General features: G+C 30.1%; 1 protein-coding gene across 5 annotated transcripts in view; it reads right to left on the bottom strand.

Annotated features, from left to right (window-relative positions):
* LOC130442890 (dual oxidase maturation factor 1-like) overlaps positions 1–27,042 on the bottom strand; it is a 91,530-nt gene that overhangs the window by 32,258 nt on the left and 32,230 nt on the right. The window contains exon 1 of one of the 5 annotated variants that reach the window (XM_056777282.1): positions 14,639–14,932. The exons of 3 other annotated variants lie outside the window; for them this stretch is intronic. The gene's annotated coding sequence lies outside the window, so the exon portion shown is untranslated. Of the gene's footprint in view, positions 1–2,157; positions 2,218–14,638; positions 14,933–27,042 lie in introns of those variants that run through there. One more of the 5 variants, XM_056777286.1, reaches the window with a different exon arrangement.

The raw sequence follows: 27,042 nt of genomic DNA, 5'->3' as shown, positions 1-27,042 counted from the left end.
CACACAAGTTCAAGTATTTGTTGAGTCTACAAGGAACTGTGTATTTACTTTATAGAAATTTTGGTTGCTTAATTGAAATAATTCATTGCTACTTTGTTCACTATAATGTGAACAATGGAACTTTTTTTGAGTCCAAGTTAATCGCCCAACGGTATTTACCGTATTGAATAACAGCTATAAGTTCAAGGATTATAGCTTTTCAACTCCATAGAACATCTAACAGAAATGCATATTATTTGAACTTTTAGATAACTATAAAATGTTAGTGAAACGTTCAAATATTGTAAAAAATATTATTATTTGCAATTTGTAATCTTGAGCATATATCGAGAACTTTTTGCCATGGTACTTTCTTAAATTTCGAAAATATGTCAAGTTTATTTTCAATAAGTACTTGAGTATGCTAGCAAACAATCAACGTTTGGCAACGATGGTTTGATTTTTCTTTACAAGCAACAGCTGGTCATCGGTAGATAACATTTTAATTAATTTTATTTCGTGTGAAATTGAGATGTATCGAGAAAGTGGCTCTTTGAGTAAATTCGTCATTACATAACACCAAATTCATCTTTATTACATCCTTTTCTTCAATTTGATGCATTTATTTGTGAGTGAATCCGCATTCTCGCGACACAATTTTGATATAGATTTTGAGGTACTAATAAACCTCAAATCCTTTTCAAACTCAAAACTTTCACTTCGACCAACATAATTAATTGAAATAAGAACTATAACTTCGACACGAGAATAAATAATTTTTGTAAAAATACATACCTCTGAAGATTGTTATTAAGCCTTTCACATTGGTTAAATAACTACACTATGCACATCGGAAAAATCCTCGATATCTCGATGGGTGATTCATACTAAGTATACTTAGTAAGCATAAATAACGAAAACTTTACTTCATTTACTTTCCGTGATACTTTGAGGGTATCTGTAAAATTATTTATTGATTTGCACAAAAGTCATTAAAATATATAGTTTACTCACAAATCATAAAAATTCCGCGTGTTTCTTAATTTGTCTAGAGTATTTTATGTGGTCAATTTACAGCTAGAAGTGGAAAAAGACAAAGTCGCCTTTGTTTTAGAATTATTTTAGAACTTATTTTAAAATCGCCAAGATATATAGTGAGTGACGAAATTGTGTTGTTTACGAGATGGTCCCAGAAGTTACTGACCCAAAAAAAAACCAAAAATTTTGGAAATAATATATTTCTTTTTCAACGTAATCTCCTTTTCGCTCATAACTTTTCCCAGCGATGTTCAATAAGTTCGATACCCTTTTTATAATAAGAATGAATCGTCAAGCTCCTTAAATTAGCCATTAACTGACGACATCACCACTCCATTGTTGGAAAATCTTTGACCACAGAGGCATTTTGTCAAGTATGGAATCAGAAAATAATTCAATTTAAACATTAATATTGGAATAAGTTCACATATTACTTGCCGTTGATAGTTTTTGCTTTATCAAGATATTCAATGAAAATTATTCTACACGCATCCTAAAAAAACAGACACCTTGATTTTGCCTGCAGATGGAACGGTCTTTGCCTTCTTTTGGACCGGTTTTCCTTTTCAATTCATTGTTTTGATGGTTCATTTGTTTCGGGTGTGAAATGATGTATCCACGTTTCGTTCATAGATATGAAACGACGCAAAAATTCGATTGCTGTGGCATATTAAGAATTCGTTACAAAATAAAGTTAATACAGCTAATAATATTCTTTTCGAAACTGCAACGCAGGCTTGTGATACCACTCGTTTTATAGACGCAGAAATAAATTCTATGACAAATATCCAGAATAGCGAAATAAATTTATAGATACAAAACCATACAAGTTCTAATATGTCTCTCTCCATTTAGTTTTAATAATTGTAATGTTTCGACTATAAACATATTTCAATCAGTGTTACTCTGTTTGAAGTTGCCTATAGCTAACAAACTAAAACTTATCGCAAACTTTCTGCATTCTCTTATAATCTTTTTTGTGTGATAAATATCCAGCATCTATTTAATTGAGACTAAATTTTTCATCAATATAGTTTATCGAAGAAAATTGACTGTCATATAATTTTCTATGTTTAGCTTATCATTAGACCTGTTATCAGTGAAATAGAAACATAAACACGTTGCGATGTTTCCCTTTACCTGACTTGAGTTATAATTGAAAATAAACTACTACACTGTACAATATTTCTCACAAGACTGAACCTAATAAGAAACGTTTATCCGCTTTCAATTTCTGCTAACGCAAATGATTTTATTAATAAACATACAGGTAATTGCTGAATACTTAAATGAAGATCTTACGTCATTTAATACTTATTCCTCTTTTTATATCGTCAATTATTACTGCGAAGAATTCATTTATTACTTACTACTAAATTTTTCGTTCGCACTACTAATATTTGATGCCATAGTTAATTTTATGTAGCTATATACGTATGTATAGTGAATGAATGATGAACAGAATCTAGTGCATTTAAAGAGAAAACTAATTATTAGTTTTCCTGCTTGAAGGAGCAAAAAATGGCGAAAAACGTTTAATTTATTTCCAAAAGTTATGGTTAAGATAATTACCTGCCATTTCGTAAACTTTTAGAAGTGATTTGCAACTAAAAGAGCTCGATGAAACGACAATATGGAGAGCAATTTTGTAAATTTTATTTAATTTTTTTTCGCCAGAAAACTTCGAGTAATCACTATTAAAGAAAACTTTCCAATTTGTTAAAATAATCGGCAGTAACATCAAAATAGACATTAAGAAAAAAATAAATCATGATTGAATGTATATAATTTATTTTTAATACATAAGTGTCGATATATAATGTGAAATCAATGCACTTTGATGAAAGCTGAATAATAACCACATATCACACATGGCCAAATCAGGCGAATAAGGTGGTTGTTCAATAACTTTATTTTCACGTAAAAATTCAATTGTCTCCTTATAGGACGATGCAGTATCGTGTGGTGCTGGTAAACATTTGGTGGTGTACTTGTTTATTTACTGTACATTAATGTTCAACTTCAACATTGTTTTCCCTAATCCTTTACCACAAAAGAAAAGTACGTATAAAGTGTGAATTTTTATATTTTCCGACATTGTTGGTGTTGGTATCTAGTTCCAAAAGAACTTGAAACTAATTAATTCAACGATTGGTACTAAATTCCGACAACTGGGACCTCGACAAATGGATTCTACGACCTTGAAAATGCTAAACTGATTCTAAGCCGGGTAGATACAGAAGTATAATCATCTGCTGTTTGAATTTTTAACTTTTTTCAAATACTTAAATATATATTTTTCATTATAAAAAATGTGTGAAGTGCAAATGGACCTTTATAATCTTTTATCGCCGTTATATTTTCAATACCTCTTATATATTTTATTCAATTAAAATATTTATCAACCTATTTATCGTTAAATATTAATTTATTAGAATCATTCGACTCAGTTATTATATACTACATATCTATTTTATTTATACAATAATATTGTGTCGGCTCTATTTTATTTTAACAATGGAATTTTTATCATTTCCAAATAATAACGGGGCAAAGATATGGTGAAATAACAATATATATTCCGTTTGATAGACTTTCAATGAGAGATTCAATTAAGAGCCTTAACTAAACAAAACGTTAAAACCTTTTTGATTACCTTGATTGACTGAATCATGTGAACGCAAATAATTATAATGAAAATCGCTTTACATAGCGATGTATCAGTACTTTCTACCCCGTATATATCGATACGATACATATAGATATATATTTTTCCAATTGCCCTTCCCTATTCTAACCTTAAAGAAATAATGTAATAAAGAAGTGTAGTATAATTCATAATATAAAATTTAGAGAAATAAAATTTAATTTGTATCAATGAAAACAAGAATTGTCAATATTAATAAAAGTCATTTTTTTTTTTAGAAAATTCATTGATATTTCAAGGAAAAAAAATATTGTAATCGCTACTATATAATGAATCATATTCTTTAGAAACAAATTGAAATTTCTATGAATGATTTATACATGAATCGAAATATTTTGTCACGGGTATTTTGCAATGGAATATTTTAAAAATCTTGTAGACCTCCAATATGGATAGAAGAAAATTAACTGGTTTTTTTATCATTGTATTCATTTGTATAGAAAGAATTTCTTGAATACCAAACAAAGCATCATTTGATGAAGTAAATGACCTAATTGATTCGACAAATAACTTAATATCAAATAGGTTTTATGGAAGAATTCCTATTCTAGCATTATATTTTTTTCTCTTAATAATAATGAGCGCTAAACATCTGACATGAAAAAATGCAATAAATTACGTTTGATTATGGTTTATAAATAAATATTACAAAATAACTTTGTTTATATAAACTTTCGGTATAGGGAAGCCATACCAAAGGATACTGAATATTCCATTTGTGTTATGAAACACAGGGTGTTTCATTTGAAAGATCGAGAAAAGTTCGAGTTTCCGTTAACGCTATATACCAAAGAAATAATTACAACTCAGTCGATTACGGTGATATTGCATCATATTACGAAACACTGTAAGACGAAATAAAAATGTTTTAACGTACTGAAAGCTGCACAACATGAATTTACCTACAATTTTCACATAAATGTACCCACCCGTGTCCCGCCTTGTCTGCCCCCGGGAGACGAATTGTCCCGGGATTGAGAGTTGAGCAGTTAAAATGAAACAGGAAATTTGATGCTTTGCTACTGAATTGAAATCACTTTCAGTAATTGGCTCTCGGGAAGGAATGAAGAGTTCGTCGAGGGAGCTGAGATACAATGGCAAGAGCTTTCAGACATGTACCAGCCCTTTAGAAGATTTCAACATTTTATCCTGCTCTCTTTGAGAAAGGATTGCCCAAATGTGTTGAAACATCTACTGGGCTTAGAAGATTTGGACCACATCAACCAGAAACATTTGATCACTCGAAACTGCTGTATATCTTCAGTTTCTTGCTAATATAAACGCCACTATAGATCAACCAAAAAGACTTTTTCAGAAAAACAAGCACTACTGAACTCTTTGCAACTATGAAACGTTTAAAAGAACAAATTATTGCTAGGAAAGAAGAACAAAAAAAACAAATTTTTTGGTTCCAATCTGAGGATGGCCAAGGATCAAGCAAATGCAGACGTTTTTCAAAGTGAAGTTTCCGATTTCCACATTTTTTATGACATATTTGAATAAGCATTTTTACTTCAGCGACGTAAATCATCTATTCTATATTCTATTATGAAACCAGTTTTTTCTGAAGTTAGCAAACGCTAAACACTGACGTTTCTGGAGAATTGGGATCAGATTTTCGTTAGTGCCAAAGAAGCAAATTTGGACGCGCTACAAACTGTTGTGCCCTTCCGTACCCTTTCTTCTAACATCTATGTCGAGTATGAAGTTCAAATGGACGAAGACGGTAAATTTAGAGTTGAGATAAATGCTGCACATCGCCAATAAAATATCAGTGGAAAAAGTAGTGATTGATGAAGAATGAAAGGTTATTTGTAATTTTTTGTATTCATTAAATCGATCGTGTTCCGGATTTCTGTCGCCCGGAGTTGGCAGCCCACATCTCTTGAAGGACTTTATAACGAACAGTGCTGTAGAGTTGAAAACAAAACACAAAAATTGAATAGGAATAGCTCAATGCATATAAAGAGGAGGTTGTAGTAATAATATGTAAACCGTATGTACTATACTGTACTATATACTATACTATCCTGTTCACTATATTCATATAAAGTTATATTATAAGTATTATATGACTGATTGAAAAGTGTTTGAATTTCATGGTTTCATCTTTTCTCCCATCCTAACTCTGTCTGCTTTCTTCCAAAAATGTTTAGCATTTTTCTCTCGCAGATTTCTAATTTCAGGGTCTCAAAATTGTCTTAGAAATTCTAACTTTTGTAGATCTGGATATCTCTTTCGTTTTTAATATCCTTCTAATGCTGCCTGCACAGCTGTTACTTTTGGCAATTCTTAGTTCGGTTTCCTTTTCGTCTTGGCATTTATTATCTAGTATTACACCCAAATACATGAAATTTTCTACTTCCTCGAATTCTATTAGCGTCCTATTATATTTACTTTGAAATTGTTTTTTGTCTTTCTTCGTCATTTTTTCTTTATTTGCATTAACTTTGTTCTGTCATTTTATTGAAGTGTAGGCGTACCTCTTCTGCTGCTGTTATTTGATGTTTTGTGCTTTCTTCAAGCTTTCTTCTGTTTCTTGATATCAAGGTCCCATCATCAGCATAAGCTGAGCATTGATGACTTACGTACCAGTATTCTTACATATGTATATGAAGATATAATGCTACTACATTCTTATATGTCCTAACGAATACTTTGCTTGCTAATTTCATAACGTTTATCATACAATCCAAACAAAAAAAAGATAAAATCAAAACAAAGTAATTTTTGTAATCTCATGTAGTCATAAGATAAGATCTACAAAAGATATCACATTAAAAGAAACGTTTAGTACTCTACCTCTTGGGTGACATAGAAAATAGTTGAAGCAAAAGATGTATGGCTTTGAAAATATAAATAAAAGATTAAATGAAATGTAGTTACCGGATAATATTTTAAAATGTTGGTAATAGAAAAGATAACCAAATAAATGCGGGTATTTATCCCATAAAATTTAATTCAATGAATAATAATAAAGTTATGCTGAAATGAGTATTTTCCGAATTATCGAATTAGGGTCGTAAAATTGAAAACTCAACACATACCTCATAAATCATTACACCAATTCTACCTAAAACTGGGATAATCACGTTGGTCGCCTAAAACTTATTTTTATATGTTGTGAAACTTTAAATTTATAAACAAATACAGGCTAGTTAACAACAAATGTGAAAGAAAAAAAAAGGCCTCATAGCGCCATCAAGTTTAACAAGCTCTTTCTTTTAGTCTACAATTTGCGTAGAAAAAGTTAAAAATGTAGCCGAAACATTGATTTATTTTAATTAATTAAGTAAAAACAACTTATTAAGTAAAAAAGAGGATAGATGACATATAGGATTCAATCCCCTTTTCAAATTTTGAAATATACCTTGAAAATCTCCAAAAAATTTCAGCATTATGCTCCCATTTTCGTAGTAAAAACTATACTAGGTAAAAATTACGACTGAAATATATTAATTGGAAATTGAAAATAGACAAAGTAAAAGCTCCACCTTTTCCTATCAAGGGAAATCTATCTAATAATTTGAGTGTGGCCGTGTCCCAGTAGATTAACCACTAATAACAACGATTAGCTGCCCCAGTACATAACAACTTGTTATTTCGATATTATACTGGAAATAGAGCAATTGAGAGATAATAATAAGTGTCGAGACGAAAAAATTTATAAGATATATCATTTAAATCCGTGGCGACAGAATGTTGCGCAATTTTTTCACATAACCTAATTACCTTAATAATATTCTGGTGATAAAATTATATCGAAACACTAAATTATTCTCAAGTTTGGTTGTCAATTCTTTAATTGTTGATTAATTATTGGAAATATGTATATTTACATGAGATTTCTTGACCAATGAACTACTAAAATTATATTGCAAATATAGGCGAACAAAAACAATTAAATCGGATTGATACCAAAGAGATTGTATAGAATTTTATACGGGAAATGGTACATAGATACAAATATTATATAATTTGAATTTCGTAACAGTTTATCTGTCTTCAATTAAAATATAAAAGCAGTGGCCTTTTTATATATCTAATGAGTATTGTGATAATTATAATAATTTCAGAAACCAAGAAAATTATGAGTAAGTCAGTAATTCGTAGCAAGGTTATAATTGAAAAGATTCTCAAAGTAAGTTGTGGAAACTGCTGGATTCTATCTCATCTTTAGATGTGAAATGATAGCAAGGACACTGAGAAGCCTATAGAAAATAAAATTGCATTGGATAGATTTTCATCACGTATTGTGTAGAGCATTGAACAAAACACAAAAAGACAAGATTTGGAATTAATCGTCTCTATATCATTATAAGAAGTATCTCTGGGTATTAAGATCCAGTTGAATTGAGAATTGTATTGGATTCTCAAAGCAACAAAGCAGCGTGAAGAAAACTGATCATATCTATCTCATCTTCTTAATAAGATGCCAATTCCTAGCAAGAGCACTCAGGATCCTATAGAAGATGAAATTGTAATGGACAAATTGTTTATTCTGTAGAAAACTGAACAAAACACAATAATGACCAGATTTGGGATTTAGAATCTCTATACCAATATAATAAACGTGTCTTGTTATTAGAATCCATTAGAATTGAGAATTGCTTTGTATTCTTGATGCAACTTGTGAAGACAACTAATCAAAACACAAGATGGCAAGAAAATGCTGGGTTCTATCTCAGACAAGTACCACTCTATATATTTTGAGATGCTACGAAGCTAGATAAGATAGCTGCAGACGCTGCATCTTTGAATACCACCTTCCTTAATTACAAAACTCTGACGACTACAGGTGCTTCAACCATATAAGCTGTAAAAGCTTCGGTCATACAGTACATTGAAGTAGATGGTGATTACTTTGAATACGTTGCAAATGATCGCATCAAAAAATTACAATTGAAATGGCAATAAAAATAACCATCACTTGGAGTCTGCTGTTTACGTATGTAAAGAGCATATCAAGAATTTTCTTTTTAAGAAATTTCCGCTGTTACAATTAAAAGACGAGGAGTATACAGATTTAAAAGAAAATCAATAAACATTTGGTTGTTCCAAATTTTGATATGAAAAAAACTAAAAAAAGGAAAATTTTTTGATTCCAATGTTTACAATTACTGAAAACTATTTGCGTATGAAAACGATATGTCAATATTATACTACGTATACTCGTATATTATGGCATCATTCGTTTTCCACTAGGAAAACAAAAACAAAATTTACTATACTGCTTAGCATAATTATACAACCTGCCAACGATTCTAATTATACATACTGGACTTGTTAGAATTCGGCCCTAAAACTTATCAATTCCAGCACGAGTCGCGAGGCTCATGAATAGAGTTTTGCGACAGAAAGTTGATTTGTTTACATCCAAACAATGAACACATACGTTTTTGATACTTCAATTCACTAAAAAATTAAATTCGCATTTTTTCATTTTATGCATTTCCATAAAATGTTCAAAGCTACATTCTGCTAGCGAACCACTGGCACGCCGCCACTGACATTTCGACCCCTAACTTGTCCATTCCACCACGAGAAATTGATAATTTGTATTTATTACATGTAATGTATAATATGTCACTTAATCCAAACACTAGGTATCATATTTTATTAATTTATTTAGTATTTTTATCTATGTAGGAAATATTATAGTTATTTGAAATATAAAATGAAATAATGAGATTGTTCGGTGAGATGAAAATTTGTGGATTATTTTCACATCTTATATACATAAAGCGTCAAATTTTTACGGCTTCCCGCGAAAGTTGTTTAAGAGCTATAATCTGGTTTATATTCTACTTTATTTTCGAAAACATATATACATTTGAATAGTGCACTACTCACGTTCCCTTTCATTATAATCTGACTTGTTACTTTCTATTAAGTCACTATTTACAACAAATGTCAGATTAGTAGTTGATAAATGTACTGACTGTATATTTGCAGAAAGAAATGATTGGAATAAATGTTTTGTTATGGAATTAATTTTATAACTGATACGGCATTGAGACAGGCGAATTATTGCAGACGAAGTTAACAGCAAACAGTCTAGAGTTTATAGTTGACAGTCGCAACATAGTAGAATAATCAACAACTTTCACAACATGGTGATAATTGTTGTGGAGTTGTGTAAATTAAATACCTAAGTGTACTCTTTTATATGTATTTTTGTCGGGTCAAATCTTGTAACTCAATTTTGAAGCAGATTTCTTCAACCAATTGAGCTGAAAACTTTTTGTTTGTTAGCTCTGTGACCTCTTCCCAAATCTATTTTAGAAGAGCAATCAAGATGACATAGTACTTATTTTTAATGCATCCCTGCAATATGGGTATCAAATAACTCGAAAATTGAAGTAACTACACTCTCATGTAATATGGCATTTTGTGTGGTAAAAAGGATAAAGTTTTTTCAAAACAAGTAATTGTAAATATTAGCAAATATTTTATTCAGTATATCAAAGATGGAGTGATCAATATTTTCGCCAAAATTTTATCCAATTCTATATTGATGTTAAATATATAGTTGTATACAATCAAAGTGGCTAGTCTTGTAAACAAACCAGGTCATCATTCATAATCTCGTTGATGCACAATGCATATCGCCGCAAAAGTAAAACTTGTGTGAGAGTGGATTTTCTAATAAAGGAAATATTGGACGTTTCTTCTAGGCGAGCAATTGTGTATAAATAATCTCCTCTGACCCCTCCAGGCTCACCTTTCCAATGCGTTTGATGCAACGGTAGATGATACTACATTATAGACTTTCTATCATCGATATAATAAAAAGCGGTCTCTTTGAAATGCACTTTAATAATACGTTTATTGTAACCACACACACAGTTACACATCGAAACAATTGTTTTTATTATTTATCAATACAATTCAAGGTGTCACTTGGATCATATTTAAAGATATAAAAATATTCCTTTGAAATTTTGATGCGGCCTCGCTTTTGATCAGTATTAAATAATCTCTTCACCTATCTTGCATTTAGCTTTCTCATATATAAATTTTCATGCAAAATATTGCACATACATGCGGTTGAAATATTTACTTAAATACATTTCTCACGAATTTTTAATAAGTACAAGGCCACGGATTTCAGTAACCATTCCTGGAGTAGTTACACCTAATTTATTCTTAATTACGAGATTATGAAAAGTATCAAAACTAATATATCGGCGCGAGTTTTCAGACCTCTTTCGTTACATATTTGTATCTGGTTCATAATTGTGTTTCTGTTCAATGATATTAGACGTTGGATAAGTATCAATTTACTTAGAACTGAATGCCTGATTTGTTCATTGCATTTAATTCTGTGAAACCCTTTCCGTTCATTAGTTTGAGGTGTTTTTGCCCCATAATGTAACTTCTCTAGTTCAACCTATGGATCAGAGCATTATCGAAACATTAAAGAAACTGTACCGAAAACAGCTCAAGCGTCGTCTGCTTTTAAGTGATAAAAGTGACGAAGAACCCATTTTTTCTACGTACAAAAAAATTAATTTAAAAGACTGCTGTTGGTTGATCGAAGCATAGAATGTATTTAAAAGCTGCACCTTGCATAAGTCGTGGAATAAACTACTGAAACCATCCAAATCCGCGAGCGATGAAGTTTCTTCCGAAATTAAGGATGAAATATTAGTGTTTTCGCAGATTCGCAGATAAAAATAACGTGAATGAGTGTCTACGTGTAGACAGTCATGATACAGGCTATCAGTTGCTGGCAGACAATGAAATTGCCGAAAAATTACTACGTGGTGAATAGCTCACACAGGATGATGAGGCAAATGAGAATCCAGAAGAAGATAACTCGGGACCATCTCATGGTGACGCTTTCTAAGCACTGGATTTGGCGTACCGATAGCTCGAACTTCAAGACGAGTCAGACCACACGCAATTATTACAACTCAAGAGAATTAGAGATCTAGCTGCTATGAAGAGAAAGTCGACATTGAAGCAGACAAGTATTTAGACATTCTTTATGCCACAGCATTAATTTCGATAAAGATTTGATTAGATATACTTTGGTTACTTTTTTGCATACACATAATTACATATTTTTTTATGTTCACTATGTACATGTAGCTAAATTAAACAATTTATATATATATGAACTTCATAACATTCGTTCCTTCACCATGCACATACATATTATGTTTATATAAATAAACAATTTTTTTTTACAAATTTGTTGTTTTAGATCTTTCTTTTCCTTTCGAAAATTCGATTATCCGAACCACCTCTGACGACATTGATTCGGAAAATCGAGGCTCTACTGTAGTTTAGTTGCGAATGTTGATAGCCACAGCTCGTGTTGTGTTTAATTTCGGATCTTAGTTTAGTTTGCTATTTTTATATCTAACTTTATAGTTTTGTTTTTATAATTATTAATTATTTAAATTCATTGAGGGTGACTATTTGAGCTAAACGATATAAAAGTTATAATTTGAAAAACGAGTATGTTATTGTTTGCATTTGCCAGACTCGTAGATACACCTTATCAAGTCTGCTTCCTTAATTTTGTGTGAATGAATTGTTATGTTATGAATTCTATAGTAATAGGTTTGGAATAGATTAAAAGCAAGACTATGCAAATATAATCGTCTACTTACTTTATGTGCGGTTATGATTGAAAACAGACTATTTCAATTTGATAATGATATATGGAAAAATTGTATTGAATTAATGAATAATCTATTCTACCATCAATAAAATAAAAAATAAATAATCTTGACAAGTCCGAAGAATCTTGCTCCTCAGATTAATATTTTGATAAGTTTTTGAATGTTAAAAAATAATTATAATATTGTTTATTGAAGTACATCTTAATTATTCTAACAATAGAGCGCCGTGGAAGGCGCTAGAATGTTTTGATATACTTTTACCGTATTTTTTTCTCGTTAAAACAGGAATAGACAGCGAGGTCGAGATTTTAGAACAACAATGTGGTTGGATAATAAATTTTTATGATTTCTGGATTTCTGGCAAATTTTCTGGATAGATAACATGGAAAAACACCTTGTTACAAATTATAAAAGAAGATTTTTTTAATTTATTAGAACAACAACTAAATTCTCCATTTGTAGGTTTCTAAATAAATGTGAATAAATTGTATTCTTTCAAATGAATAATATACAAAATGTGCATTTTTTAACAATTATATAAGTGCATATTTCAATCCGCTCTGTAATTTTAAAAATTGTATTTGATATTTAGTGTACTTGTTATTTTATTTGCATTCTTATTTCTTATATCTATTTTTTATGTTTCTGATGGTGAATCATCTTTATTTATGAACCTAAAAGTAGCAGACAGCAGACAAAACAAAATTTAGGTTACGGAAATATCAGTGAAAAATAAAAGAATTTAAACTTGGAAAGTTGTTCATTATTTATATCTCCTCATGTGCAATTTACATATTTACTTACTTTCCAAAGTTTAAAATATGTTTATATATATATATATATATATATATATATATAAAGTTTAAAATATGTTATATATATATATATATATATATATATATATATATATATATATTTCAGGACAAATGCTACGTGAAAATAATCTGAAAAATTAATTTTTTCCAATAAGTAAACAAAAGCACATTAAACTTTCTCATAATTCTACATTTGCCAATTTTCAAAATTTAATTTTAAAAATATTAAAAAAAAAATTAAAAACGGCGCATCGAATTTCTTTAAAAATCTACATTTGTCACTTTTTAGATTTTTTTTATTTGAATTCTGATTTTTGTCAATTTTGATTATGAAGTAAATAATTGAAAATATCGAACATAAAATAAATTGAGTTTTATAAAGAACCTAAATGTGTCTATAATAAAAAGAAGAGAAAACTACAACGAAAATAAAAAAAAATTCCATATTAAATAATAAATTCATATTCTTAGTGATAATAAATTCACATATTTTATTCGCTGTAATATTCGATGAGTAGAGTGAACGAAAGGTTATTAGCATAAAGTTGTAATAAGCGTTGTTTTATTGAAATTATTAAATTGATTCACTGTAAAACGAGCCACCAATAAGCACATGATGAGCTGATGGAATGAGGAGATAAAATTGCCCGCGAAATTAAAATTGATCTCCGAAAATTCAAATTAATTGTTTTTTTTTAATAATCAGGTTTATTTTGGAAAAAAAATAAAATTCTAAAAATTGACACATGTAAATTTCTCAGAAAATTTAATGTCTTTTCTTATTTGTTGAAAAAAAAAATAAGTTTTCAGATTATTTTTACGTACCATTTGTCCTGAAATAAAAATTAAAAAAATAAGAGGTATCACATTGATAAGTAAGTAAATAGTTTCAATTTCATAACATTTCAACGCTACAGAATTTTTGGAGAATATACCATTTTTTTCAATTATAAAAAATAACTGGTTAATAGAGAGATAAATATTAACAAATTTTCGAGTTTAAATTTTAGGAAATTTTAATTTTCCCTGAGGTATTCCCAGCCTAAATTTTGTTTTGTTTGCTACTTCCATGTTAATTTTGATTTTGGATCTGTTATGAATGAAAATTAGTTTTTGAAACATGTACAAATATTTTAATACTACACAACAAGGAAATAAATACATTTTGGAAGTAGAACCCGTTTATTGTTTATTAATCGAAATTTCTAGCTCACAGATTATTGCCGATAGTAACTTAAAAAATATATTCAAGGAAATTCGTAAAAAAATCTTAATGATAATATAAGAAAAAAGTAGCTACGATTAAAAACAAAAAATAAATATCAAATCCAGTAATTTCCAAAAAAATGTTTATTTATTTATTCTTATTCTTAATTATATTTTAAAAAAATCAATCTCATAAACACTCCTTGCCTAATGTAGAAAAGACGAACTTTTAATGCGTTAAATAAAACAAAACTCACCTAATAACAATCCAACAAAAAAACAAACATTAACATTTAAACATTTAAAAAAGTCACACACTATTAAATCTCAAAAAGCGAAATTTAAAGTTCCCAATTGTTCATCAAAATTATACAAAAATAATGTTGCAGATTAGGGCCAAGCTCACAATAATTGTAAACAATAAGATATTTCACATTCATACGTGCGCTTCCACAATCCCGTAATACGTATAATACGGAACAACGTGTTTAATACAGTCACGGAACTCAAAACTACGTTAAACTAGATGGAAGTGATTAAACAAAATGATCACTGAACACTTGCCGGTTTTTACCACAAGAATCTACGTGGAGAAGGTCATGAATGTATACAACATTGCCAAGTCTTTCTTGCCTCATAGCAGGTATAACTTTAATGAGTCCACCCTTGAGAAATATCTGATAGGAATTTTAAACAAAAAGAAACGTAGTTCAATAAGTATTTTCAATATTTTATTAATTTTCAATCACTGCACGTTTTCGAGTGGTGTATTAAATTATTGTGAAATCGATCCGCATTAAAAAATCACCCGCATTTGATTTTAACATAATGTATTACGTTGTTATTTACTTAGTTGGAAGGATTCTTTAACAATAGTCTAAATTAAAGAATAATTTGGAGTTTATGCTTTTAAATATCTACTAATACAATTAAATTCCACAATTGTTTATAGTAAATCATATTGGAGAGCGATATTATACTCGTAGGCCAATAAAATTAGCCGTTTACCCTTCAACAAAAGTTTGTTTTCAATACATAAAAAAATAAAGATTAGTTATTAGTCAATAGAAAAGTAAGCGGATTTTAACAAAACTTGTGTAATATTTTGCAAATCTACAAATTAATTTCATTCAAAATTGAGAAAATCGATATCTTTGTATATTTCATTGTATAACTAATTATTTATTTATTATTCACTCGTTCTCGTTAATTTCACTGGTTTCTCTTTAAACTATTTAAATTAATTGAATAGTCTCTTTCTATGTACGAGAGAGTTACCAAACCTACATACTAATCCAAAACTTAGTATGGTCATTTCAAATATTATTACAGAATAATCTAAATATTTCTATAAATTATCATAAAAGTATCTGAGCTAGTACAACTTTTAGGACTTTTATAACCATAAGCTGCACAGAACAATAGAAAAAAGTTACGACTGGTTAAAAGATGATGCAGTCGTACCATGAGATCAATAAGTACCTATTTCCGGATAGAAGCATTTTAGAAATTTTATTTTAATAGAAAGAAACTTTATTGCAGTATGGAGAAGAAATTACCTAAGGATTATAAAAGAAATGAGAAACCAAAGAAGAGATATACTTTATTTAGGTGAAACATGGATCAATATGGACATACATCAAATAAATTTTGGCAAAATGAAACTATTTCAAGTCGAAAACAAGCTTTTTCAAATAATTTATCCTCTGATTTAAATCCACCAACAAGAAAAGGACACAGCGGGTTAATTCGGTAAAAATACAAGACATATTCATTATATTTATACAAATATGTTATTGTTATTTCGTATGAAATGTTATTTCATACGAAAATACTCGAGGTATAATTAAAAAAAATATTTTAATTATGTACTAAAAGAAATGATACGCCTATTAATTACGAATAGTGCGTCATTTTATTACTCTCTCAAATAAAAAATTTACTATAACAATAGCTTTGATCGCAGTAGAAAATTTGGACACATTCCTAATGTTTTCTGAATATCTTCTGGATGTGTCAAATGCACCTCAAATTCAAAACTAGCTAGAAGAATAAAATATATAATTAACTGGATGAAGATTTGTTCTTGATATTTGTAGGAATATAATCAACTACCATGAAGTAGATAGAAAACCAAGATCAATGCACATGCATCGCATTGAAAATCCTTACACAAGTCCGAGGATACATTGGACAAATTCAGAACACGTTTTGAATTAGAAATCTGTGCTCCACGACACCGGATTCTAAATCCTGAACATGTTCTATTAGCACCGCGAATGCACAATTACAAACTGCGCATGAATCTGGTGACAGAACATGTTCAGGATATCTTCGCGACAAAGCTAGTAGATAATAGACGAAATCAACAGTGACGTCGCAATTTAAAGCCACATTATTAGCAACAGCGTTATTTACCAGTTGATTTTCTGTTAGTGTCATACACGTACCGTAGGGTACCGTAAAGTAGATTTTTTTGTATTATTAGGGAAAGGCGTCCTTACGTTTAGTTTCGTTTGTATATTTTTGGGTGCAATCACAATTTAACACCCGAAGAACTTTGAGCCAGAGAACAAAATATGAATGTGAGATGTTTGCATTATATATAGTATTTTAACAAAATGTTCCTTCCGAAGCTAGTATGTATAAAATAATTGAAACAAGGGCTGAAACAATAAGTACTTCGGAAGCAAAGACTAGATGAAGAAAACTAATTAAATTGGACTATCCAATCAAACAGGTCTTCGTAGTGTTGTACATTTTTTATTAAAAAGGAATTACCAACTGAAAAGTAGATTCTTTTCTCTCTTCATTCTTATGAAAATCTTTTAAAAGAATCCAGACGTGTCTGGTTACATACTCTTCGGGAAGAATTTCAGGTATTTAAAGAGAAAGAGAAATAGTACCTTTATTGAAAAAGAAGAAATAATCGTTTCATGACTCAGAAAATATTTTAAAGAAACATGAAAGTAGGGAAATGAGAGTAAAAACATACAGATAAAACCTGACAAAATTTTGGCCAGATTTATCGTTTATCGACAGGCTTAGAGCTATATCTGGAAGGGTAAAACGTCTTATTATTACTCATATTAGTAGTGATTTAGAATTCGAAGGAGGTTTTAAAAGGTGAGCATCATGAGAAAATGGAGGAAAATCGAACGAGAATCTCTTATTGTTATAGATAACGTTCCATACGGCAACTGGCGACACCTATAAACCACCTAATGAAGACAAACCTAGTTTGCAGATTAACTTGTCATATGAAATATCAAATTCAATATAATCGATTCACTAAAATTAGCATGATGTCATAATTATATAGATAGAATGGTGCGAGAATGAAGTGTAATTGTACTTCAACACTGTAAGTTGAACTTATATCAGCTCAGATAAAAAGTTGAAGAAGAAATATCTCACTTCTCCCCAAAGTATGCTTACCGCATTGAAAATCATCTCAACGACATCTTTCGCTATTGCGTTCCTAGTGTAATAGTACTTAAGTTTTCTTCTTATCCATAAATCAAACAATAAAGTAAAAAAATTGTCACTAGGCAATTTTCCCACAAGTTAATTTTACAGGTTGCTTAAAAAACGCTATAACTAGGAAAAGACGAGAAATCATAGATATTTCTTTCCATCCAGTGGCGTTGAACTTCACAAATCAATTTAGGGTTCAAATTTTAATGTGAAACATCCATAACGGCGACTAAAATTAACTTAATGGAATTTCGATGCCCTCTCACATTATATGATTGCGAAGAAATCAAAATCATAATAAAATGATTCAACAATAAGTTGATTTTTATAATTAGAGTGTGTATTTATGTATCTACTAAGGCCGTGTATATTTGATAAGTAAAATTCACAAATCTTACTAAACGCATGTCCTCATTTCAAAGATTTATTGTGGAAAAAAAGTACTATTACTAATTTTTAATTTCACATAATATTTTGGAATCACTTATTATTTAATTTGAAGTTTTTGCTCACTGAAGTGATTATTCGAATAATAAAGATTGACATAATTGTATGGAGAATCAGCTAATATCAAGCAATTTCATTTCTATTTGTTGTTAATATAAACATCGGTAGATCAATTTCTTCTAATCATGCTGGAACTTATATCTAAATATTTATTATTGATAGTTATAATTGTGAAGTGATTCTATTCAAGGAGAAAAAAATATGGTGAAAGTAAAAAAAAATTAAGGATTCTGTCACTTTCTGCGTCGCCCCATTCTTAAAATATATGAGTTGTATTATGATAGACAATAATGTTAAAATAAAATGTTCATTGTTATTAAATATAAATTATTAACGCTTCTAAACAAATATATACAAATTTATGACTAATGCAGCTCGCCTACAACGCGTTTTGGTTGTAAAGAAATGAAATTATTCACAATTTTTACAACCACTTTCTTTCGTTTTAGATAATGATCTATAATATCTTCCACTTCTACAACGTGAGAAATGGTAGAATATGAACTTAAAGTCAATTGTTCAATCTTTCCCAAATAAGTATTTTCCGACTGATCACCATGGTCTTGTATTAGACACTCAATCATTTTTAAATAACCTTTTGTCATTGAATATGTGAATCTTTATGTCCAAACTCTCGAGTGACTTCTTTTGCTATTCATAACTGTATCGTTTACCTCAAATAGAATTTGAACAGTTAGTAACAATAAAACCACTAAAATTGAATACAAAAATCACATGTTCTAATCATGATCATGGTTAATATTCGAATAAAAATTAAAATAATGTTAAGATGCATTACATTCAACAATGCGAGCCACTACTGTGCTACTACAATGCAATACTACAATGCTAATAATGTGGCGGTTTCTTTAAAATAATCAGCCAGTTTTTTATCTGAACAATTCTAGCACTACGTGTTCTTTGGCGACACTTGTTGCGAGTACTAAGAATACTAGTAAGATTAACTTGTCATGAGAATGGATATTACAAAGAGTTCTTTAAAACTAATCCTTCCAGTAATAATAGATAAAATGCCCACGATTCAGTAAATAGAACAGAGAAAAACTGAAACAGCGGAAAGAAGAAAAAATGATTACAAAGTTATGCAGAAACATCCACCTTTTCAATCATAAATAAGATAGAAGTAAATAATTAAGACGTAGTAGCTGCTGATTCTCATTATGCCATATTTATCTTGTTACGATGGAGTTCAAAAGTTATCTTACTGTCTGTAAATCCATATAAACTCCCAACATCCAGATAATGCACAACAATTCGTTTCGGCGCGAATAGTATGCTCTACTTCAAAATTCAAAATAGTGGAGTGACATAATTTGTCGCATGCTTCGTAAAAATATATACAGTGGCCCACAAAAGTTAAGAATTTTTTGGGAAAGTATTTTCGAAAACTTTATCGTCAAGTATATTTTTTTAAATCTTAACTTAATTGGTGATGTTTATCAAGAAAACAGGATGCAGTTTCCTAAATTTTGAGAGATCAACAAAATGTACCATTGCAATACAGTAAAGTGATAAATGTACAAGGTATATCTTGGTAAATAGTTGTTCAACTCGGTCTTGGGACCTCACACTTTCGGTTGTTATGAACACCTCTCTGTATACATCGTATACTTTGAAAACATGCTTCTACATTAATTATTATTCCAGGTTGTATAAACTCTACAAACAACACACTTTTTTGGTATCAAAAACCAGTTGCCGTAATCTTAAGTTTGTTGAATTTTGTGGATCTCTTCCGGGATTTTTCTTTCATTTTGAGCGTAATTTATTCAGCCCACGTCTCACCACCTGTCACACAGATTTTCAAACAATTCTCGGCAACAGTATTAAACAGTAATATTCTCTCTACTTAGGATCTTTTAATCGCTTGGTCGACTTGATCATAGGAAACAAAATTTACTCTCAAACATATAACTCGTGTTCAACTTCTTATCAACTCATTTTCTATACGCTGATATTCCTATTTTTGATTATATTACTTGGTATCTTAACGATTTGTGAGATAGGTAACGTTTGTTTTCATAGGAACTAGCTTTTACCCGCGGCTTCGCTCGCATCTAATCCATTAAATAAGTATCAGAAATCATTATAATAGAAAAGAACGAACTCTGTAGCTATATAAGAACCTGAGATATAGATCTTTGAATGTAGAAAAATTGCCAAAAACCTACAAAAATCCATAACTCCACATTGAATGTCCGCGCCTAGCTCCTCTCCAATTCAACCGATTTAAGTGTTCAAAAACTCATAAGAAAGAAGATATTTCAGCGAGTGTTCTTAAACCAAAACGAAGTCTCTATCTTGAATAGAACCTGAGATATTGAGAATAGAACGTGTGTATGTGAAAAACTCCCATAAGTAATGTACTGGGGGAAATCTCATTTGAGTATAACTTGAGAATGGTGAAAATTAGATGAAATCCGATGGTTGATGGCTGATCTGTGCATCAATACCTTTCATTAAAAAAAAATTAAGCAAATCGGTTGGGTAGAACGCCTGAACGGACTCGGAATGGAAATCAATTTTTTTAATATATAAAATTATGATAAACAATTACTGTCAATTTTTAAATTATTTGAGTAAACAGATGACTGATATGAAACATTAACAAACATGCTCAGATTCTTTGTAATTTTGTCTTGAGTAATTTCACATAACCTCTCCCTTTTTGCTTTTAATATTAGATTTTTAAACTTTTTCCTAGGTATTAATTTTTCTGTTACCTAATCTAATTTTGATTGACTTCTCTACAATAATTTCATTTGTCCCAACTGAGTTCATTCTAGAATAATCAATAAATTCTATTCCATTGAATAGCATTGTAATTGTTCAAGTAAATATTGGATTTTTGGTCCAACAGTTTCTTTCACCTCATCAAAATTAGATAGCGAGACGGTTTAGAATCTTCGGATAAATTAAAATTACTCATTTTATACTTTCTCTCAAAAATGTCTATCACAAATAAATGACTTTTTTTGCAAATAGAACAGAAAACCAAATACGTGCGCAGAATACTGACAATACTAAAAACAAATGCAATACATTTTTAAAATTCCAGATATTTATGTTAAGTGTTTATACGGAATCGACAACAGTGCAGATGTTTTATGACTTTCAATATCTAGTCTTAAATGTTTTGTCAAAAGGGGTCTCGAATGTGTATTGTTCGGCCCTGAATGACTATCGGCAAGGTTGCCGCTCATTTGAATAATGTAATAATTTTATTCTTATAAGGAAAATGTTTAAACAAATTACATACTTCTGCTTATAAGTACCGAGATTTTTTTCGACCTCCACACAGGTTAAGGACGATATATGATTAGATTATTTTTTATAAAAAAATGCGCATTTTTATTACTAAACAAAGGTGTTTTGGAAGATATTTTGAAAATATAAATTATATCTTGGTTAAATATTATTAATGACATTGAAATTTGGTTTTTAACCTTGTTCGTTACAACAGTCCAAGTTATTCTGAATTATTGTGCAAATTAAGAACGATATTCTTTATTCTTCTCCCTTTTAACGTTGAACACAAATGGTTTTAATGTCGGCAAAACTTCCAATTAGTAATAGAAAAGGAAAACTTTTTAGGAAGTGATTTCATTGTTATTTCTGAAGGCTAAAATGTTGCTACGCTATATACAGATATATATTATCGAAGAAAAATGTTAAAAGGTTAATCAAAAACTATGATTAAGCTTATTTGTTGATTAATGTTTAGTACATATAAAAATATAACAAGGCTTCAGGTAGATACATTCCAACTAACTAATTTAGTTTATAACTTTTAATTTACTTAACCATTTCACTTTATTACTATTGTGTTACTGATATAAGAATATAGATTTGTTTTATAAATCTTCGATAATAGAGAGAGATAAAGTCTTTATTGTCACAACACAATTTTATATTAGATAATATAAAAATATAAAAACCAATTTGACTCAATATAGTAATTATAACATATATTATATCTTACTTCATACTAAATTGAATTATGCGATTCTATTAAGTCTATGATCTATGGTCTTTCGAGCAGAAATGTCTTTGTCAATCTTCGGAAATTATTAAATGTATTTGCCATTTTTAATTCTCAAGATAGCTGATTGAATAATTTTTTGGCGCTTAATATGATGGAATTTTTTACCAGATCAGAAGTGGGTATAGTTAAGTGTATGTTCAAATTCTTTCTTCTAGTATGGTAGACATGAGTAGGTCTCTTAGTTGAGTTGTGAAAGTGTTTGCGAACCAAACAAACAGATTCTAAAATGAAAAGAGCGGGGAGAGTTTGAGTTTTGTGTGTTTTAAAATACGCAATGCATTTTACTACTCAAACCAAAATTATAACGAATAGCTCTTTTTTTTCAATTTGAAGATAGATTCGAACATATGCTAACTACAAGACCCCCAGAAAGCAAACCATACCGAAGATGCGATTCGAACAACGAGTAGTAAGTTGTTAAAGCAGTACGAGAATAGAGAGAGTTCAGATACAGATTTAATCGCAAAACCAGCAGAGGATAATATTTTTGCCAATTTTTCTACATGTACAGACCATTGAACAGCACCGTCAATATGTAGACCAAGAAACTTGATTGAATTTAAGGATCGTTTTCAATCACTGTTGAGTTTTAGAGCTGGTAAAGCTCCTTTATAGTTAAAAGTTTTCTCAGTGGTTAAACAGAGACCGTTTGCGTCAGACTAGGACACTGATGTCATCTGCGAATAAAGTGAATTTACCATTAAATTGTCTGTGACATCATTTATGAATAGCAAACTAAGAACTGGACCCAAAACTGAGCTCTGAGGTACACCACTGCTACCTGATAATTTACTTGAAACTTTGCCATTAGCTCTTACCAATTGTTTCCGACGTTCAAGGTAAGATACAAACCATTTTAAGGGAACACCTCGGATGCCATAATATTCTAGGCCTTAGCGAAATAACAAAAAACTGAAGCCATATAAAATGATATACCTCACTTTCATTGAGAACAGAAAAAATAGCGTCATTAGTGCATTTATTAGGTAGGAAACCAAATTATTGAGCTATCAAGATTTTATGTTTTAAGAGAAAAGGTAATACACGGTTTTTCATTAGACGTTTAATAATCTTCAATAGAATTGTTAATAATGCAATAGGACGATAGTTACTAGTGTTAATTTTCTCACCGCCCTTGTGCAGGGGAACAATTATAGCTGTTTTTATACAGCTAGGGAAAAGCCCCTTTTCAAAGCATTGGCTGGTAAGACAACATGAAACGTTAATCATCACCCAGCTTCTTTCGAGGAATTTTTCGCTCTCGAGATGCGATTGTTGTAATAGTTTTGCTTAATAGTTTGGATAGTTTTACGATACAATAATCTATAGTTATTGATATAATTGAGGATGTGAGGATTGTCTGTGAACTTTTTAATATACAAGAGTGATCTCATATTCTTGGATGCAGTGCGTGTTCCTTTCGTATTCTATTATTTATGATGATTAGTTTTTCTAGGGCGTATTGTAGCACCTGATCATTTTATCAAGAAAGTCTGAAAATTTAGAGTGAATATCGTCAGAAAAATCAATCCAATTATTACCTATTAGCTATTAGGTCAGACAGATCTGAATTAAGTACTAAGTGATTCACATTCATATAGTAATTTTGTTGTTGGCGACTATAAAGTTATAGAGGGTAAACTGCTATAGTGATAGGAAAGTTATTCTACAAATCTTTTTTGGTAATCTCTAATAAGCAAAATGCGAAGATTATTCCGATTTTTGCTATTGAATATCATTATTGTGGTTTTTCTTGTGACCTGCCAAATTTTTTACCCCAGAAATCCAGCTTATTGCTGTAAAGTGTTGCTGCAGTTTTGAATTCTTGTATCACGTAAAATTTTGTTAAGAAACATGCTATTTCATGGAAGTTTAATCTCATAGCTTGTTATTTTTAATAAATATTAAATTCTGAACTTTCCTATTTTGTATAGGCTAGGTTTATTTTATCATTGTGGAGCTAAAATAACTTATCTTCTGTCCAGAATATGATTTTTCGCATTAGTAGTTCATGTTGATTGTAATTCAATAAAACCATTAATCTCCTAGAAATATTGCTAGAAAATAAGGCATTCCAAATTATTGAATTGAAACTCCCTATTGAGGACCAAACTCTCAGATTCAGATGAGATTTTCTAGCATTTGTCCCTGTTTATTACGTTACAAGTGCAGGTTTGGTTAAGACAATATTAGAAACTTTGTTAACTTGACCTAGATACGATAGTTGGGCAATTTAGAGGAGTAGAAACTTCAACCAAAAAAAAATTACTGTTCTTCACACACTTGAGACTTGTGTTTGTCAGATGTAAGCAAAATAACTTCTTTAAGAAATTGTACAGGTGTTAGTCTATGGGTTTTTCCATAACTGAATATTATCCTGACAATAAGAGAAGAAAATAAATTTACTGAGCACTCAAAACACGTGCTTTTATTAGTACTATCAGTCAATTCTTATTTGTTATCAATCTTTTTGTTTTGAGCCGTATGCTGTTCAACGCTCACAACATAACATAAAACCTTCATCAACAAAAACAAAAATCTTCCTCAGTTCTTTAGAAACGTCTTAGGGGTCTGTGGTGCTGTCAAAGAAGAGAGTAAATACCGATGAATCATTTATAGCCTTGTATGCTGGTAGGTCCGGTAAAGTCATTGACTACGTCGAGATTAAAAAAGAGATTCCTCGCTTTTCGAACATGCGAACTGATCTCTCGAAAGCAACAGAAGAAGAATATTATCTTTGAGATGTTTATATATCATAACTGGCTCACTGAGGGAGTTCTTTGAATCCCACAAGGAAACGGTTGCATTTTTCTACACAGTTTTGTTCTAGAAATAATTTTCGTTCATTGGAAGTTGCTGTAAACTTTTTCGCAGAAAATTTGTCTTATTAAGAATTGTTTAGAGTGAGTATATGATGTGGAAAGAATAGTGGATCCAGGAAAAGTGTATTAATCTTCCGAAAACTGCTGTTGTCTCACTTGTAAACTATGATATGTTACACCGTAAATTTTCTTTCCTAAAATTTACCGCTTGCTTTTCATATTTCATCATTTTTATTCTTTCATTATTTATTTACTTGCACTTAGGTTCCCAAAACTTCTTCTTTTTTCGACTATACGGTTTTCTATTTGTCCATTATACCACCCTTATTTTACAATGATTTTTCGGTAGTTTCATTAATTTCGATAACTTCTTATCCTCAATATTACCTGATTACAAAAAACAAGGTTTCATTCGATCTCTATTGGTAAATTTGTTTTTGTCTTTGATACCTTTTCAATTCATTTCATTATGATGAAATTTAATCAAACAAACAACAAATTCGCCATTGGGAGATTCCGTGGCTTATTACAGAAATACAAGAAGGTCATATCTTACGGAAAAGTAACAGAAAACAAAGATTCGACCTTGCCATGGGCTCTTCTTACTTCTTGTTCACTCCCTTCTCTACAATACTTTGCCTCTCGTGCTATTATCGAACTTTTCTCTTGCTACACTTAAGCGAGGCTGTGTTGCCAAATACAAATAAGGAATTATTTAAATAATTCACAACGCATCGTTGAATTTGAGTATCGAAATGATTTAAGAAGAATAGTACTTTTACTTTTTTTATTTTATAAATGGATGAATATGCAGTGATGGATTTACACCTAAGCCAGTGAGACCCAAGCCTAGGGCGGCATAATTTTGAGGACAGTAAAATTTGTTAATACCAGAATTCTAGAGACAAAAAAAAGTAATGACAATCCATTTCAAATTAGTTTATATAGAAAATTTTTTATAGAATATACACTGAAAAATAGTTAACTCGACTTAGATGAAAAAATTTTGCACCAAAAAACTTTTTTTGGTTGGTGTAAATTTTTCCTCTTTTAGAAAATAGTTATCTGGATTCCAGATATTTTTACTTGAATGAAGTTAACAGTTTTTTCAGTGTATTATAATTCAATTCACTAATTTACCTCTTAATTTGTGGGTAAAATGTTAATTTTTTAATAAATCAATTATAACCTTTATCGAGTAAAGTTCTTGGGCAAAGCGTTTCGAAATTACTAAATTTTAATAACAATAACAAATTGAGGATGCTTAGTTAAAATTTCTAGAACGATTTGGTTCGGATATGATGAACTGTGTCAGATATATATTTAGACAAGATTCAAAACAATTAATCCTTTAGCAAATTAGAGGAATTATGTGCACTTGAATCGGTAACAAAAGCAGTCGACTTGTTTTCTGCTTTTCAAGAACTACTAAATTTCTTTACTATATCTACACATCATTGGGAGATCTCGGTGCAACATCTTTGTCTAGCTCATTGATCTGCTCGACATAATGCATACTAGGCATTAGGAAAAGAATTGTCTGTAATAAAATGATGCATTGGAATTTATTGCGGAAAGCAGAGACGAAAAGCTGACCACGCGATCTAAAGCTTCGGGATTGCAGCGAAAATTACATTTAGTAATGCTAGTCATTGTTTGGAATGTAATTTTGAATCATTTTAATGCTGCTAGTAAGAATTTTCAGGAATCTCAATCTGATTTATCATCCGTAGTACAGATCTATAATTCTTTAGCTTTATTTCTTTAAGACATGAGAGACAGACAACTG

This window comes from Diorhabda sublineata, chromosome 4 (genome assembly GCF_026230105.1).
Source record: "Diorhabda sublineata isolate icDioSubl1.1 chromosome 4, icDioSubl1.1, whole genome shotgun sequence".
NCBI lineage: Eukaryota > Metazoa > Arthropoda > Insecta > Coleoptera > Chrysomelidae > Diorhabda > Diorhabda sublineata.
This window is presented reverse-complemented; position numbering and strand designations above follow the sequence as displayed.